Below are 12,561 nucleotides of genomic sequence, written 5' to 3'. Positions count from 1 at the left end.
CTGCGCCACCAGGGAAGCCCGCTCCTTGTATTCTTAACATGCCACTTTTAACCTCAGAGTAATCCATGGTTGCAATACCGTCAAATAACATATATCTGATCATTTGATATATTCCGTTCTGTTTTTCCTTTTGTACCCGAGAGGGTGCTCATATGCGTGAAGAGGAGACCAACCTCTAGAGACACCCTTTTACTCTTGATGGCCTATTATTCTCCCTTAAAAGCAGGATTATTTTGATGATGTATAAAAGTATTTTAATCTCACCTTGACATTGATCAGACATTTTCTTCAATAAATCACAGAGGAAAACACTGTAATTATTCTTAAAATACTATAATTCCCTTCTCCAGGTCCTCTATTGTGAGTATTCAAACACAACACTGCTTATCACCATCTCCAAACCCCCTGCCTACACACACACACACACACACACACACACACACACACACACACACACCTTCTTCCCTATCTTTACTAAGAGAGGAGGGAACTTAAGTATTAATCAAGCAGCAATATATGGTTTTCATTAAATTATGTGATTCTTCCTTTCTTTAAGGAAGAAAAGATCCACTTGGGTACTCAGTAATCAGAGGCAATGTTAGTTGGTTTATGCATTTTATTAAATGCTCTACCTGCTTTCTGCACTTCCTAATGTTCTTTAAAAGGGGCGGGGAGATGATTAAAGCAAAAGGATGGTTCAAGGTGGTTCCATAGTCAACACTCATACTTTATTGAACAAATATGTACTAGGTGCCAGAAACTCAATTTATTATTATTTGACACATATTGCAGAGGTGAGCAAAACCAGACTTAGTCACTAGGCTCGCAGACACTGATCAACTAATTAAACAAATAAAGGCATTATAAAACTATGGTACAAGGTGTCATGTGAGACGATAAAAGGGCAAGATGTGCCTTGGAGGAATCAGAGAAGGCTTTCCAGAGGAAGTGAAGAATAAATGGCCAACTAAGGTTAAGTAAGAGATGACCAGGTAAATGGGGGGAGGATGATGGAGGGATAGGGTTCTTTGCAGAAGAAAAAGAAACCATTTTTCAATGGTCACGTAGTGGAAAAGAGAAATGACTGGCTAAAGAACTGAAATATGTCCAGTGTGGCTGGAGAGCAGCATGTGAGTGGGAGTGATGGAACTGGAGGCTGATTAAGTGGACATCAGACTACACAAGGCCATAAGGGATTGGGAAACGAGGCTCTCGATCTCTATTCTTAGAGCACCAGGAAGTCACTAAGGAGTTTATTTACATGTAAATGATAAAACAGTAGCTTAAGCAGAAAAAAATCTGCCCAATTTATAAAAGTAATTAGAAATATGGCACTTAAAAATATTCTACAGATATATGCAAGTTGATCTTTGTTGGAAAACATAATAATTATCTACCTAATCATCACACTTTACAGTTCAATGTCAACAGTCATGATTCCACAGACTAAAGAGAGAAGAAAGGAAGACAACTGAAGAAAAATCTGAATATAAGTACTTGAACTGAATTAACTGAATTGAGGAATATATAATATACAATGTAAATAAATTATGCATATGCATTTTATATTAATAATTTGGTAAAGGAAATTATTTAGTTTAACAAAAACGTACAATTCTACATTAAAAATATAACAGAAATGTATAAAACCAAAAATTTCATACATTTATAAGCTAATACCCACTACACAGAAAAGAATAGATGGCAGATTTGAAAACCCAGTGTTTAAATCCATGAAGTTTCCCTAAGTTTTTGATGTTATCACTTTTACCTTTATCTAGACCAGAATCGTTCATAGTAGCACAACTGAAATGGACTTATTTGTTGAGTGAATTAATGAACTTTCTCAAATGTTTAATATACAATAAAGCAACCTAGGTAATTTAAAAATATTGTGCCTGTTTATAGTAGCTGCTGTTAATAGCAAGTTGAAGCAGAGAAGCAATGCGCAAATGTTTGCCTTTTCTCTGCCTCGAAGCATATCAAGAATCCACATTTAAGAAGGGAAGGAGGGAAACTCAGTTTCATTCCACTATTGATCTATCAGACAGGAACTTAATCAATCTTCTTTATAAGCTATTAAAGCTGAGCTTGAGAAATGAACTCACCTGATGCATTCAACATTGATTGCCTCTTTCTAAAGACTGAATGTGTCAGTCTTATCTACTACTACAGCTGTGATTCAATTTTTAAGGGGCAAGATTTTCCCTTCATTAGTTTCCCCAAAATGCTCCAATTAAGAAAAAGCAGTTTTGATAGTGGTCCACAGTGAATGACAAAAACAAAATGAAGACCATCACCCTCAATTTCAGTCACAGCCTCCAGAGAAAATGAGAGACCGAAAGCACACGTTCACCAAAGGAAATTCAGCACTAGTCTCCCAAGACCCTGCTCTCGTGTGAATTCTGGAGAATGCTTTGGCAGCATAAACTAAAGTTGAGACCTTAAGCTCAAATAAATCTTGCAAATTCAAAGGGAAACTCAAGGCAGCTATAAATCTGTCTTTACTGCATAGACATTTCAGCCAGGGGCTTCTATATGTAGTATTAGGTTATGTGACATCCCATTCAGCATCTAACTACCTCATAAATAGAGGCAGAGAGGTCATTTTATATTTACAGGGCACCCCCAAAGTGCTAGATGCTATACACTGAGGGTGGCAGGAGCGGGGGCGGCCCCACGTTTTCAGTTTATTAGGAAAGGTTAATAGAACAAATCCTCAATGACCAAAGAGAGTTCCCTTCGGCTCAGCTTTCTGGTTTCCATTTCCTCTTTCTAGGTCCCCGAACAGTCAAGAAATTAAATACTGGGAGAAGCAGCAATAAAAAGTTGTCTCTTGAGGGTATCTGCCCAGTTCAATATGGAAATATTGCCAACTCCCTAATATAATAAGAACAACATTTCCCCCGGATTTGTTGTTAGCTTGTCTTCCTGAGGTAGATAAGAGGGGACAGAAATATCTAGTGCAAACCCCAACTTCTCCTGCCTTTCTCTCTCCTCTCTGCAGATGTAACACAGCTCCATCACAGGCTTTTGGGTGGCTTTGACAGGGTCTGATTTTCACTGGCTCCCCAGTCATACTCACCTGAATCCTTTCACAACATTCCTAATGAATTCACCCACAGGCAGGGACTGGAGCAAAGTACAGAGAGAAGCAAAGAGCCTAGGGCAACATTCCGTATCAGAACTCTCTCCTGCACCCTCCCTCCCAACTGTCTTCTGGAAGCTTCTCTAAAGCAGGTTAGGAAAGGGATTAGATGGAGCCACACTAAGGGCCACACAGCCACTGGCTTGAATTCCTTCCTCAGCATTTTCACCCAGCCTCAGAGCTCTTCAGCCTCATTCTCAGTAAAAGAATCAACCTCTTTGCTATTAAAGATGCTGTTCTATGTGTGAATTCCCTTAGAAATCCAAGGAGTTAATGGCCTCAATATTTCTAGAACACCTAATACATTCAGGAGGATGGGATGCAGTATGGGGTCTAATGTTTATTTATTGCAAAAGTCAAGAATAGCTGGAAGTCCATTAAGAGGATGTTCAGCAGATTATATTAATTTGCAATTAATTTTCAGTGGTATTTATGAAAGAACCCTTTAATCAGCATAATTCAGACTTTGGAAATTATAATATTAACTAATATTAATTAAATAATAATTTATAAATTTCAATAGTTTTAATTATCTTTTGATTAAATTACCTGTTAGTCAATTCCACACTGCTTTTGATATTAATTAGCTAGCTTAAACATGATCTACTGAAACTACTCCCCCATGGATTAAGGCATATTGTCTAAACAGGTCAACACTGAGATACTTAAGTGTGACAATTTAGATTGCCTGATTAGGGAAATTAATTGTTTAAGGCACTGGTTTTTTCATTCTCACTTTGCCAGCGGGTAAGGTCTTTAAAATATGCCCTGGGTTTCCCTAGGCCCGAATTCTGAGACAACCCACATTCTGTTCTTCCCCCTCTCGTCGGTCCCCCACTCCTTCTCTATCCTGTTACGGAACATTCCAGTCTTCTGAGACCTAAATTAGTGTCAGCCTATTAATCAGCCAACAAAATATGTCAGAGGAAAATGAAGTTGCAATCCCACCTCCCTCTACAGGCCGATGGCTCTGCCCCTCTCAGCGGGCTGTCTCTGCCCATGGAGCTGGGACCACAGGGCCACAGCCCAATTTAGGCCTCCTCTGTGCAGTGACAACCAGCCCAGACCTCATTTTTTTTTTAATGTTAATATTTAATTTAAAGCCACCGACCCTCAAGTTCTCACAAATGAGCACGGCGTCCCTGCACGTGTTGCCCTCTCGCGTTGGCTGGAGCCCCAGCGCCCCCTGCCTCCACTGCCCAACCCCACCTCCCTCTTCAGAAGTTCAGATCTTCTGAAAATGGGTCTTTAGGAACCAGTTATCAAAGTGACAGTTCAGATTACTCATGAGTGTCACCCAAAAAGGCAGAAGGATATACACTAAACAAACAGTAAGAGAGGGATTTTATTTTTTTTTGCCCCCTGAAACACAAAAAAAGCATACTGGTTTCCAGAAGCTCCAACTGACCATCTCCTCTGAGGAAACACCAGGTGAGCACTGAGGTTCACACCAGCTAAGGGGACATAACTTTGGTCACAGATAGTTCTGAGACGGGGGAAAAAAATCCTCACCAAGAAGGTCTTACAGTTTTTACAAAACAGAAGGTGCAAGTGGTCATTTTAGGTTATTCATATTATAACATGTTTTATATGCTAAATAATTTCATCCCAGAACTCATTATTTACAATTATTTATGAGGATAAATTATATTTTGGAGCCTTGACCTTCTCCAGACCGTATGTGATATGAGTGTCCCGCACTAGAGCTGAGAACAGTACAGTACTTGCACATGAAAGCCACAGCAGCACATGAAGTAAAATAAAATTTCACAAACAAGAAAAAAAAGAATTTGTAATTTCCAAGTGTTGGCTGTTACTTCTGACTTATGTCACATAGTTTTGCCATTTATATAAGCTAAGCCTCTAAAATGTACATATGATATAAGAAGGGATATATTGCATACTTCTGAATTATTTTTATATCTATTATGGTTTTCTGTAATTCAGGGTCCAGTGATTTTCTTTTGGTTTTACCTTCCATTGTTTAGCCTATTCTTAAAAAAAAAGGAATGAGTTGTTTCCTTACCAGACACAATATAGAAAATTCTTCTCTCTACATATTATACTTGGAAAGAACATAGTTGTTTGTTTGTTTTTCCAAAAAGTGATTTTAAATGACTTGTAATTATTTGAACAGTGTTAAACTTACCTTCATGGTGTATTTCTGAATGGATGACTGATAAATTGCTCAAATGACAGGGAGTTTTTGTATAAATACAAATGACAAATTCTGTTAGTCAGGGCTTCCCTGTTGGCGCAGTGGTTGAGAGTCCGCCTGCCAATGCAGAGGACGTGGGTTCGTGCCCCAGTCCGGGAAAATCCCACATGCCGCGGAGCGGCTGGGCCCGTGAGTCATGGCCGCTGAGCCTGAGCGTCCGGAGCCTGTGCTCCACAACGGGAGAGGCCACAACAGTGAGAGGCCCGCGTACCGCAAAAAAAAAAAAAAAAAAATTCTGTTAGTCATTTTGATAAAGGGGACGGGGAGTGGGAGGGATAGGGACAAATGACCATAACATGAGAATTTTAGAAATATATAATTTTATATTTATTCAATTCATAAACATGAAATCATGAGTTATGAAAAAAGGAATTGACTGTCTGAAAAACTTGCTCTACAAGAACTCAAATCTTCAGTTACACAGCACAAAGAGAAAGCTAACTACAGGTGGGGCTCATTGGGAAAATAGCACTTAAAATAAAGCTACATCTCAATTGGAAATCACTTATATATAATGTGTGAAATACAAAATACCTGAAAATAACCATAATGAGAAAGGTCCAGAAATGAAAAAAAAAAAAAAAAAAAAAGCTTTTCTGAGCTATAAAAAAGACTCAAATAAATGGAGAGACATAGTTCTCTTGAATTGGAAGACCCATCATTGTAAAAAATGCAAAAAGATTTCCAAACTAATACATAGTTGTACATAGTTTCAGTTAAATTCCAACTTTTTTGAATTGGTCCTTCAAATGATCATCTGTCAAAACTAAGTAAGAAGAATGGGCAATAATCAATAAGAATTTGAAAAGAGTATTGAGGAGGGAGCTGACACTGTCAGTTATTGAAACGGATCACAAAACTATAATGGTTAAAGCAGTATGATGCTGGTTCCAAAACACCAATCATATAAAGGGATAGAATAGAAAGCTCTGCAAACAAATGCAAAGGGATACTACTGTTCACTGTTACAATGATGGCATTTCTATCAGTGAAAAAGGAAGCAAGGTCCTGGGATCTTTGGTAAACTATTTGGGAACAAAAAATGTGTCACACTTATATGACATTATATTAAAAAGAAAAATCATTCTTCCAGTAATCTTCCAACAAAATTTTTATCAAGTGCCTCTATGTTCTAGGCACTAGTTGCACTTCCCAAGTATAGAACAGTGAAGGAAGGTAGGAATGGAGGTGGGAAGGTAGGAAGGAAGGGGAAGGGAGAAGGTAAGTCCTTGACTTATATGAGTTCATATTCTGGAGCAGTCAGACATATTGGGGCAACCAGATAGTTAACCAAGCAACCAATTAACCGATAATATCATTTTAGATAGCTATAAGTGCTTTGAAGAAAACTAACTATACTGTAAGAGTAACAGGAGGGTCAGACCTTCGGATAGGATGGTCAGAGAGGGCGTTTCTAAGGAGCTGATATTTGAGAGGAGACCTAGATGAAGTGAAGGCACAGACTGTGTGTTTGGGGGCAGCGCTTTCCAGGTAGAGGTGACTGCAAGAACAAAGGCCCTGAGTAGCGAGCATGCTTACATGTTCAACAGCTGCCAGTGTGGCTGGAACCTGGAAGCGGGGTGGGAAGCAAGGAAGTCTGGAGCCAGGTCATGCAGGGTCTCACAGGCCATGGTGAGAACTTGGCATTTTGTACTATGTGTGACTGGGGGGGCGGGGGGGGGGGGGTTGACATGATCTAATTTACACTTTGAGAGTATTACTTTTTTGTGAAAAGTAGACTATCAGAGGCCTGACTGAAAGCAAGGAGACCTATTAGGAACTCTTGCTGTGATCCAGGTGGAAGTTGTGGTGACTTGGAGATAAGGTAATCATAAATGGTTGGATTGGGACTTCCCTGGTGGCGCAGTGGTTAAGAATCTGCCTGCTAATGCAGGGGACATGGGTTCGAGCCCTGGTCTGGGAAGATCCCACATGCCGCGGAGCAACTAAGCCCGTGCGCCACAACTACTGAGCCTGCACTCTAGAGCCCGCAAGCCACAACTACTGAGCCCATGTGCCACAACTAATGAAGCCCGCGTGCCTAGAGCCTGTGCTCTGCAACAAGAGAAGCCACGGCAATGAGAGGCCCGCGCACCACAAGGAAGAGTAGCCCCCGCTCGCCGCAACTAGAGAAAGCCTGCATGCAATGAAGACCCAAAGCAGCCAAAAATAAAATTAATTAATTAATTAACTTTTAAAATAAATAAATAAATGGTTGGATTCTGGACACTTTGAGGGCAAAACCAACAGGATTTGCTTATATATTGGATGTGGGACATAAATTATCTGCATGACGCACGAAAAAATAACCAAAACAATATCATCATATTGATAATATAAATATTTTAGCCAAAATGAAAATCTTGGATAGAATACAAAATAAAGGCTTTTCAATAAGCAGGAAAAAACAGTTTTTTCACTAGTGAAAGAATGGTGGATGATTCCATAAATCATGTATTCAGAATCTGAGAGGTAGGTAGACAATTACTTTAAGGTTCTGTAGGAGGCGCCATTGTCTATTTAACTTTAGTTTCCTCTTCTGACCTCTGTCCCCGCTAGTAGATGCTACTTGATGCGTTAGAATGGAGTTCATAATAGGGAAAAAAAAATTAAATCCATAGTACCCAAAGTCTCATTTCAATAATTTTTTTCAACCTGAGCAACCATCAGCTGCTTTGCCTGGGGTGCTGACAAGGTGACACAGTTGATGATTTAAATTTCTACTCCTCTTATTTTCTCTGCTCATATTCTAGAGAAGGGGCTATATGCTGTGAACTGGTCAAAAATTAACCATCCAAATAAAAAATAAAGATGTGATGGTGGCACATATTCACGTGATAAAATAATTATATTGTGCTTAGAATTAGCTAAAGTCAAATTCAGCAACAGTGCTAAAGTTTTGTCACAATTCCTAGAAATTTTTAAAGAAATTGTGATATTTAACTAAGGATAACATTACATTTGCTTCTTTGAGTTTACTGACATAATTATTTTTATTTGATTGAGGTAAAGATAATATGTAATATTATTACACACAGTCTGACTTACCAAATGTTATTAGAGAGATAAGAAATAAAAATTGATCCTGAAAACTGAGCTAAAAATATTGAATTTGAAATACTGCCCTTTATTTTCGAGCATATGTCTATATTCATATCCTTACATATGTCAAATGTTCCCACAATACCTAACTATTACATGTGAGATATACAGATTTTTCTCCTTTCTGGCTTTTATCTAAGATTTTACATAGCTCGTAATAATATGTCAACAAAATTGGTGATTGTACTTTGACTTGTAAAATAAAACTCATTTTAAGAGTATCATAAATCTAACAGAGCATGTCTTGTGTTCTGATTGGTAGAAAATTGGATATTAAACACAAGGGACGAACTGATCTTCTAATTCTGGTACTTGAGTAAGTACTAAAAGAAAAAAGAAAAGGAGAGAAAAAATCATTACCTGGAGTTGATAGTTTAACTGATCATGATCAATTTGAAGTGCTTATTGCTTAAGTAAATGACCTTTGGGGTGATTTCATTAGCTCCACATACTGCCAAAGGTTATATCTGAATTCAATTTTATGATTGAGTCTAGGCATATAAAATCTCCAAATAGTGTGAAAGGGTGTAAAAAAAATAACAAAATAACAACAAGAAAAAACAGATTCCTTCTGAGACAAAGACTGGACTGTGAAAATCCTGCATGCTTCTCTAATCACTGGCTTTTTGTGTGAGTAAATATTTGAAAAAGGAATGACAGTGCTCTGATACCGTCATCACTTTGATGTTTGCGGTTAGGGAATGACTAAAATTAGCTACCAGTTGCAAATTTTTAACACTGTAAATTACAGATTTGGTCCCCCTGGATTTATTTTATTTGTTTGATGAAGTCTCTTCACCTTTATACAATTGTAATACCCTATGATGGTTTGATAGGGTTCTACCTTCCTCTCCCTCTTAAAAGTGCTACAAAGCATATACTTATTATTTTGTTAAATTAAGATACATCTTAAATGCTTGTGGAAATGCTTCCTTGAGACATACCAGGCAGAAGAACCAAGAAAGGATGTTTGAAAGAAAGATGAGGCATAGAAACTTCCAATTCTCACATGTTATTGGTAGATGAAATAGGGCCAAATGTTGTATCCCCAAATTAGGAATAATAGGGTTGGAGAAAAACTGCAGAAATTTATTTTTTAAAATGAAACTCTATTTTTATCCAACTGACCTTGAAACCAATATAACGATTCATTTTTTTGATGTTTCGTTCTCTTCGTATTTCAAAAACACTATGATAGTCCCCATCTTTTCTATGAGCCTGTTTCCTAGTGAGTCTCTTGCTTCAGAGTCCAGGACCACTTTTGTACTCCTTTCCACTCTTGTGATCCCCCCCCCACCCCCGCTGGCCACCTTCTTCTCTGTCCCCACAGCAGGCCTTTTCACACCCAGGGCCGCTTGCTACAACCTCAGTCTCAGCCTCTTCCAGAGTCTTCCCTGTGGTCAAGGACATGGTCTGTGGCAGCAGTGGTCAAAGGGGAAGGGAGGAGGAAAGGATGTGACCCCCTCAGTGGTCCGTCTTTCCTTCCTCCTCTACCTCACTCTGGCGTCCACATAAAGGACTTCACTCCGTAAGTCACTAGATACACGACTTAATGCAATTACACTGCATCTCTGAACCACCTCAGCTTTTTCACCCAGTGAGACTCAAAACTTCTGCTCTGCCTACCTTAGTAGGGCTGCTAAGATAATGCTTATCCGTACACTAGAAATGAAATCCTCCTTTGAGGTCTAGCCTTGCTCTTCTGAAGCCCAGGAATTTCCTCTTATTTAACCAAGTTTCTCAAGTCCTTCTCTGAGTCATTTGCCTGTTTAGGGATAGATACTGTTAGTATTTATTTTGTTGCATTTTCTCTGGTCACTTGCTACCTGAAGCAGATCTTCTAATGTGTTTTTCTTTCATGATATGAAACCTAAAACATTTTGGGGTGGATGGTTCATTCAAATTTCAATTATTTTCTGCCTTTGAAAGGCCAGAGGGCTTCTCATTCGTCATCATCCCATCCCACTCTTTCTTCCTCCTTCTCAGGCAGTGGGATTCCACAGTAAGTTCTAAAGTTCTCTTTCGTCACCCAAAGAGAACAACACAATAATGCGGCCCCTCCCGTTGCGGAGCACAGGCTCTGGACGCACAGGCCCCGCAGCCATGGCTCACAGGCCCAGCCGCTCCACAGCATGCGGGATCCTCCCAGACCGGGGCACGAACCTGCGTCCCCGGCATCGGCAGGCAGACTCCCAACCACTGCGCCACCAGGGAAGCCCCAAACAAGTGCTTTTTAAACCATATAGAAAACATTTCAAAATATTTGGAATAAACCACTTTGTAGCCAGGTTGATGGGTTTGCTTTTTGGTAGAGATGGAGAAAAGGAGGAAAGACGAGGTGACTAAGAATGTAGAGTACCTAAGAATGTAACCATTACTACAGTATTCCTTCAGATGCTACAAATCATAGGCTATGATTGCTAGGAGGAAACTAAACAAATTACACCAGCCCTCTGCTACAGGTAAGGACACTGAGTTTCCGAGAGGCCACCTCCTTCCCTAACGCAGTCAGGAATACACACAGAATAGAAGCAGGCGTCATGCCTCGGGCCCAGCATCCTTTCTTTCCTCAAGCTCATGGTGTCTCTCAGCTGAAGTGTCTATGCTGTGATATCTCAGAGAAAAAGCAATTAAGTGTAACTATCCACACAGCTGAACAACAAAGGTACATGGCTTTTATACAGCAAGGTACAATCTGGTGGAAATACCACTTCCATCTTCAGCTGTTCAGATAATTAACACTGTTAGAGTGCTTAAATCATACTCACATACATTTAATAATTCCAATAGCCCTATGAGAAAACGTACTTTCTCTTGCCCAAAGCCACAGAGCAAGTAAGTAGTTAACTCCCAGGCTCAAACCACTCAGCAATTACAGAGGCAGTATTAAGTGCTTGGTGCAGAGAAGACAGAGATTAAAGAGCTCAAACCAGGTAAACAACTACACAAAATCAAGGTAAGCACAGCGATAGCGGTATGCGTGGGATGCAATGGAAGCCCAGAGGAGAGGGTCAGAGAACTTTTTTGGAATATGTAATGCAAGCTAAGTCTTAAAGAAAGAGAAGACGTTAGCTAGACCAGGAAGTAGGAGAACGGCAGTTGAGTGACTAAAGAATGTGTGATAGAAATAATAACAGCCCCCTTATATTGAGCACTTGCTATTCTTCATGCTTCACCCATTTCAACTATCCTATATTGTAGATATAGTTGAAAAACGCCAGGACCAGAGAGATTAAACAATTTCCCCAATGTCACAGAGCCTAGATTTCAACTTAGACAGTCAGGCTTCAGGAGTCCGCATACTTAATCACTGCCCTACACTCCACCACTCCCATCATGTGAAAGAACAAGACAGTGCTTGTTCAAGGACAGACCAGTTTTCCGGATTCCAGAAACACAGAATATGCATGAAAGAAGTGTCCTCCCGTTCTCCTAAAGGCTGGAGAAATGGGCAGGAACCAGGACTTAAATCTGCATTCTCTGCAAGAATGCTCCAGTGCTTGGTGCTTGGTGTTTGATTCTGCCCTGACAGTGATGGGAATGCATGCACCTAAACGAGTATTTACCACAGAAGAGGCATAATTCCATCTGCGATTAGACAGGTCTTTCTAGAAAACACAAAGGTGAAAAATTAGAGGGGGTGAGAATGGAGACAGGGAGACCACTTAGGGGTTAATAATAACACAGGCAAGAAGTAGCAATGAATGAAACTAAGATAGTGGTACTGGGTATGGAGAAGAACAGATGCATTCAACAGATGTTTAGGGTGTAATATACATAAGACTTGGTGTTTGAAGGAAGAATCTGAACTCACACCCAGGTTTTATTTATTTTGCAAAAGGTAAATGGTGGTGTTATTCATTTAGACATCAAATATAGAGAGGGGGAGAAGACTGGGGGCTTTGTGTGGAAATTAGTTCAGCTTTGGACATGATTTTGTGGTACAGTGAGAGAGACCTGAGAATTATCTAGCAGTCAGTTGGGTACACAGGTTCGGTACTAAAGTTTGCAGAACAACGTGTGGTGTGTCGTAGGGAGGGTTATGGATGTGAATAAGAGTAGCCAGGCAGCAATTTTAGAGTCAAAGGAGGAG

This window comes from Phocoena sinus, chromosome 13 (assembly GCF_008692025.1).
Source record: "Phocoena sinus isolate mPhoSin1 chromosome 13, mPhoSin1.pri, whole genome shotgun sequence".
Classification (NCBI taxonomy): Eukaryota; Metazoa; Chordata; class Mammalia; order Artiodactyla; family Phocoenidae; genus Phocoena; species Phocoena sinus.
This window is presented reverse-complemented; position numbering follows the sequence as displayed.